Source organism: Cibotium barometz, chromosome 9, assembly GCF_041138505.1.
Source record: "Cibotium barometz isolate CiBa-2024 chromosome 9, ASM4113850v1, whole genome shotgun sequence".
Taxonomy (NCBI): Eukaryota; Viridiplantae; Streptophyta; class Polypodiopsida; order Cyatheales; family Cibotiaceae; genus Cibotium; species Cibotium barometz.
In genome coordinates this window covers 43,490,744-43,498,193 of record NC_141054.1, presented here as the reverse complement: position 1 = coordinate 43,498,193, position 7,450 = coordinate 43,490,744, and positions in this window count along the sequence as shown.

Genomic DNA, 7,450 nt, shown 5'->3' with positions numbered 1-7,450 from the left:
AGACGGTAAAACTTCAGTGGCAAGTTACCGTTGGCTTCTAAGTTACGCTAGCTCCTTCCTTTATATAAGTCGTAACTTTTACTTGTCGTTCACAGTAATCTTACTTCCATCGATCTCCTTTCTTTCTTAATCTCCTTCATGGCTTGGCAACATGAATTAGTTTTATCCATGATGATTTCTCACCTTCAAGACGCAAGGGAGTCTGTGAAGAAAGATTTTATAGAGCAGTATGAGCGCTCACTTTTCCCTCACTTGGGAACTTCTGTAGCGCAGACAAAATGGCGGACCTATCAAGACATAACTAGGGTAACACCCTGGGGTCAGCAGCACTTTCGTAACAATGTCCGCTTGGCCATGGTTATTGAAGCTTTGGGTTTGGGTCCCCGATACTACTGCGTCATGAGATCACGGCATCTTGGGTTTTCTGAGCGAGTCTTCTTATTGGCGTGTTTTCTTCCTCATGAGAAGATATGCCTTTACCCCGTTTTTGGCTTGCCTCTCAGAGGTCCTTTTGTTAGAACACCTCATACCACTGAGATAGGTGCGGCAATAACCAACAGAATCATTCCCATAGATGAGTTACCTTATACTTGTGCAGCTTGTGAGGACTGCTTTTGTGACCATATGATGGACGGGCTTATGGAAGTGTAAAGAGTTCCTCTATCCTTACTGTATAAGTTCCGAGAATGAATAAAGTTTAAATCTTGTTCGTATTTTGAATCTTGCTCTCTTTAAGACTTATCTTGGTGGTTAATCTTGATTAAAATTTTTCTCTAAGTCTCATATTCGTGCATCTTGCGAAATTATCCCAGTTTGCGAGATGAGGACATCTCGCATTTTTTTTAAGTGGGGTAGAATGTAAGATTCCTCCCCCACCCCCTTTTTGATGTCTAGTATCTTTCCCTGTAATCAATCCCTCTTCAGAAATATAAAGACGTTGTTTCTATCTGTTTTAGCCTAGAGAGAGAAAAATATTCTAGAGAGAGAATATTCAGATTTTGAATATTTTTGGATAGAAAAATATCTCTTCTAATTCAGATGAGTTCCCCTGAAACAGAAATTCAAAAAGAATTTTCCAATGTGCAATTGGAATTAATTGAAAATAGCTATAAAGAACCTTAGCCTAAGGGTCTAGATTTTCAGAAATCTTTAGACTATGGTCCAATTAAGGTTCCTATGGACCAATAGCATCAATCCATGTGTAGGGAGGAGATAAATCCAACTTGTAAAAAGAAAATACCCAAAAATGAGTAAATGCTCACATGAGGTGAAGAGTTGAAAATGTACAAGGTTTATTAGTAAAAAAACTATGAGCAATATTAAAAGTATGACATATGTAAGGAAGAGGAGTTCTTTAAAGGAGGTGCATATTTCACATAAGATGAAGAGTTGAAAATGTACAAGGTTTATTAATAAAAAATTATGAGCAATATTAAAAGTATGACATATGTAAGGAAGGGGAGTTCTTTAAAGGAGGTGCATATTTCACATAAGATGAAGAGTTGAAAATGTACAAGGTTTATTAGTAAAAAACTATGAGCAATATTAAAAATATGACATATGTAAGGAAGGGGAGTTATTTAAAGGAGGTGCATATTTCACATGCTTGAATGAGTTTTAAACTCATAAAAATTGAGATATTTCATCTCTCCTCTCTCCTCATTCAAGTCTAGTTCCAAAAAGTTAGCTTAACTGACCTAAAAATGGTCAAATATTGACCAAACTGATTTAGAAAATTCTAGAATCAGTTTGTTTGGTTAGGAGCTCAATTTTTCCTATAAATAGAAGCCTCACCCTTGTTGAAAAATATATAGTGTTTATGCATCGTTACTCTACTCCACCTAAGCCAAGAACTGTGAATTCATTTAATAATTCACTAGTTTTTGGAGCTTCCCTCTTTCTTCAATCCCCATTAGTGGCTCCATCAACATACTTAACCAATTGATTGGTTGGGGGCCTCTACCGTGAACAAAGAATCAAGCAAGTTGTAAGGTAATTAGTGAATATTCATCTTTCTATAATTTCTCAATGTTTCTCTCTTCTCAACCCCTCTCAAGCTTGAGAAGTTTAATTGGTATGGTTTTTTTTAAATGCTATTGAAGTTTGAATAGTAGTGAAGAGTTACATAATTTAATAAATGCTATTGAAGTTAATTTTCATTTATGTTTAAATTCTAATGATTCTTATGTAAATTCTCTCTCTCACTCAAGAAATGGTCATACTCATGACCCATTCTCAATCCAAATCAAGCTTTTCATAAAGCTTTTCCTTAACCCAAGATAAAGCTATGCTTGAGGCCAAATTAATGGCTTTTTCTTATGCTTTTAGTTTATGTATATTAATGATTCAATCCATTATGGATTAATAATCCAATTAGAGATTATTTTAATTATTCCTTAATGATAAGCATTATCCCTTAGAAAAATTGAGATTTATCAGTCATAGCAGCGGAGCTATGGCAAAATTTTTATAAAAATTATGCATAAAATAATCTCATTCAAAGCATAAAAAGAGGACTTCCTACCATATTCTAGGAATTATCATCCTAGATTAATTGAAAGAATTTCATTACAATCATGGAGAAATTGAATTTTAATATCATGCATAAAGGATAAGTTTTTATATCAAAAGTGTTATTTTTACCATTTTTATTTCATGCATAGAAGTATGCATAAAGGAAAATTTTTTTATATCAAAAGTGTTACTTTTATCATTTTTAATTTTCATGCATAGAAGTATGCATAAAGGAAAAAATTTTATATCAAAAGTGTTACTTTTATCATTTTTAATTTTCATGCATAGAAGTATGCATAAAGGAAAAAAATTTTATATCAAAAGTGTTACTTTTATCATTTTTAATTTTCATGCATAGAAGTATGCATAAAGGAAAAATTTTTATATCAAAAGTGTTACTTTTATCATTTTTAATTTTCATGCATAGAAGTATGCATAAAGGAAAAATTTTTATATCAAAAGTGTTACTTTTATCATATTGGATTTCATGCATATAGGTATGCATAAAAGATATTCTTTTTATACTAAAAGTGTGATTTTTCTCATAAATGGATTTTATGCTTAACTTAGATGCATAAGAGAAATTCTTTTATTCTAAAAGTATAATTCCCTACCAAATTGAAATCATGCATAAGAAGATGCATAAAAGATTGATTTTAATTTCGAAAGTGTTAGTCTCCTTAAATGGAATTTATGTATAAATAAATGTGTAGAGAAATCTTATATCAAATAAAAGAATTCTCTTTTTTTTTTTTTTAAAGATATTTGAAATGTGATAAGATGTGATAAGAGGTGTTTGAGATGTGATAAGAATTGATAAGATGCGTATGGAAAGTGATAGGATGTGATAAGAGGTGTGATAAGATGTGATAAGAGGTGTGATAAGAGGTGATAAGATGCTTATGAAATAAGTTAGGATGTGATAAGATGAATTAAGATGTGTATGGGGGGATGAGGTAAGAAGTGTATGTGATAGGATAAGATGTATATGGGTTGTGATAGGGCGAGAATGGATGTGATGTAAAAGATTAGATGTGAAAGTATATGGGGTTATATAAATGGGAATGTGAAAATGGATGTATGTATGTGGATGTGTGGATATGGAGATGGGAGTGTGGATGTATGAACATGAAAATGGATATATGCATGAAGATGTATATGCATAGATGTAAATGTGGATGTAGATGTGGATGTATAGATGTGAATGGATGTGGATGTATAGATGTGAATGGAAATGTGGATGTGGATGTATGTGAATGTGGATGTAGATGTAGATGTATAGATGTGAATGTGGAATGTGGATGTGGATGTATGTATGTATGTGGATGTAGATGTGGATGTATAGATGTGAATGGGAATGGGGATGTGGATGTATGTGAATGTGAATGTAGATGTGGATGTATGTGAATGTGAATGTAGATGTGAATGTGGAATGTGGATGTATAGATGTGGATGTATGGGAATGTGGATGTGGATGTATGTGAATGTGAATGTAGATGTGGATGTATAGATGTGAATGTGGAATGTGGATGTGGATGTATGTATGTATGTGGATGTAGATGTGGATGTATGGATGTGTATGTATGAATGTGGATATGGGATGTGGATGTATAAATGAGGATGTGAAAATGGAGGTAAGCATGTAGATGTGGATGCATGTATGTGAATGTGAATGTAGATGTGAATGTGGAATGTGGATGTATAGATGTGGATGTATGGGAATGTGGATGTGGATGTATGTGAATGTGAATGTAGATGTGGATGTATAGATGTGAATGTGGAATGTGGATGTGGATGTATGTATGTATGTGGATGTAGATGTGGATATATGGATGTGTATGTATGAATGTGGATATGGGATGTGGATGTATAAATGAGGATGTGAAAATGGAGATAAGCATGTAGATGTGGATGTATGGATGTGAATGTGGATGTGGATGTGGATGTATGGATGTGGATATGGATGTGAATATATGATATGTGATGTGAAGGAATCTGAAGTGAAGAGATGGAAAAGGAGGTGATTGGATGAGTACACATATACATGGAATGTGGAATAAGTAATGTGGATTAATGAGGGATAATGTGGAAAAATGAGAGTTAATATAGAAACTGTATTTGTAAACTGTTTGTAAATGCTGTTTGTAAATGGCTGTTTTATGTCAAGAATGCTGGGGAAGCATTTTGACCGTCTTGTGATTAAGGTCGTGGAGACCTAACTGATAAAGTTGCAACTGCTGACGGAGAGTCAATGGAGGACGTCTCGCGTAGCAAGGTCGACCGAGGTCTTGACCAGCCTCGGTTCGATTAAAATGGTGAGCTTCCGGTACGGTGGATGAGGGACCAAGGAAGCGGCCTATGAGTGAAGCGCTAGGTCACCTGCGAAGGATCCTAGAGGGTGCTGACCATACGGTGCTCGGGCTCTGGGTCGCCTAGGATACCCACGCGTGCGTCGAGGAAGATATTGGAACAAGGAGTAAGAGTTGTTTTGTGAAACCGGGCATGGATCTGGTTGATTGACCTTGCTGGTCTTCAATGGATGAGTCCATGGCTTTTTATATGGATCTGTTGGTTGATCTTGCTGATCTTCAACGAGAGTCCATCTTGATTTTTATAAGTGATTATATTGCCGAGTATTATGGGCTAGGAACTATTGAAAAGGCCCCTGTGTGGACAGGTGGTGAGCGTTCTAGTTGCCAATGATGCCATAGATACTCTGATGAAGGAATGATGGGAAATTATGAATCAACTGGATAAATTGGAAGATTGTGATCAGTGGTACTATGGTTTCATTAAAGGGTTGTTTTAAAGTTAGCTGATGCTAAGAAAAAGGCAATTTTCATATTGGGTGTGTAAGTGGTGTGGCTAGTTTTATGTTTGCATGAACTTCCGGCTAGGGGGCCTTGGAACTCTTTTCCTTGGTACCCGGGACAAAACCTAACCAAATTCCAAATTGGATTCCATCACTACAGTGGTTGGGCGGTTGGCTAACCCATGGGATCGGATGGGGTTAGGCTGGACTGATGGATCCATAAATCGAGACTCAACTTTGTTTTTACGATAGATAAAGTAAATCCCGGATAGAAATTGTTCTATGGATAGGAATCAACGGCTGTGCCTCTTGATGGGGAAAAAAGCGTTGATCCCAATGATCCAAGTGCAAGTTTCTACCTTGATTTGACCAAGTACCGTTAAAGGTGCAGTCAGATCAGTTGATCCGTAATGATCTTGACTACGTTAGAGTAAAGAGTTATCCTGGTGGAATCGCCCATGCTTTCCGAGTAAAGGAAGTTTTTCCAGTTTCGGTTTTGGACAAACCGACGGATTAGTCTCTTGTCCGGATATCCGTGGGCGAGGCCCCGAGTGTGAGACCCCTACCCACGCATGATGTGCTACTTCCGCTGCTAGTACCCCGAATCCGTTGATCGGTGGGGAACAGGGATCTCACATATTGGTTGAGTACCTTTCATATTATGTGTACTCTTATCTTGTATATGGTGTGTTGAGTGTTGAGTAGAGATGAAGAAGATTTTCAGCCTCTCACCTTGTGTGTTCTCTATTAGGGCTTTGTGAGTGTGTGTGTGTGCTTGCAAGAGCTCAAGCTCTCTTCCCCCCTGCATCTTTTCAGACGGTTTGTCTCATAATGATTTTTCCATGCTACTCTGGTTGTTTCTACAACTTTAGCCTAGCAAGAGCAATCTTACTTTTCTCATTGTATCCAGTGACATCAAAGTATTCTTCCTTCCATGGCTTCAATCCACTTCTCCACAGCCTCGCCTAAGTTTTTCCCTTCACCCTTGAAGGGACCTGGCTGAGACCTGTGAAGAGCCTTGCGAACATCGGGGTCAAGCTCTTCCTCATCCATGAGAGGATCTGGCTGTCTACCACGATTTGCACGTCTCATGATTTTGCCAAAACGATACATCATTAAATTTCTATTTGAGTTTGTCTCGAGATCCTAAGTTTTAAGAAGTTCAGAATTAATTATTTCGAACAGGGTAATTGTTCTTACTAGAGATCTACGACATACGTCCGAGAAAATAGATCTTATTTCTTTAAACTTGATATCTAATAGTCAATCATCACTAAGACAACTAAAAATTTTTCACAAAACATTCTTTATTTACATAAGGTTTGGAATATATACATAGAGCAACATGGCTCCAGAAAATCAATGCCTCAATGGTATATGCATGTAACAGCGATACTGCACTGTGGACATGCCGTGATGTAATTGTTCCCTTACTACTAATGATGCTACAATCTTACTTCTTGGGATAAAAAATTTGAGAAGTCTATAAATATGATAAGAATTCAGGTGTGGGGGGTGATAAAGGATAACACTATGAACCACCTTTAGCCTCATCAGGACCATGGCTAAAGAGCTGGTTGCAACAAGCGGCGTGGACATATTGCCCTGTGTGCCACTTATGCTATTGTCTCTCAGCTGGGGGTCCGAAAAATATCTCCTTGAAATGATTAGCGAGCCTTTCCCTGCTCGTTCTCGAGTCATAGCGGAGGAGAGGATATGCTCAAAAGCAAAAGCAGTCGTATCTTGAGTTTGAGTAAGATCAGGGATACCAGATAAACATGGGGCATCCATCTATAAAATCCAATTCATCAATTAAAAGTCTTAATCTGAATGAAAACACAATATGTGAATGCTCTTTTCCAAGATTTTACTATAAATTTCTGTCAAATTTGGTCTTTTATTCTTAAGCTTTCAACAAAGCTCTAATACCAGCTGTGAGACCCCTTCCCTCGATGCGCAACTTTCTCCGGGGGTGCTAGCAACAAAAGTAGTAATCTCTTGCGCAAGAGGGCAGGGCTTCCCACTCGGGGCCTCACCCCCACGAATGTCCGGACAGGAGACTAATCCGGTGGTTCCTCCCCGAAACCGAGACTGGAAAAACTTTCCTTGCCTAGAAAACTCGAG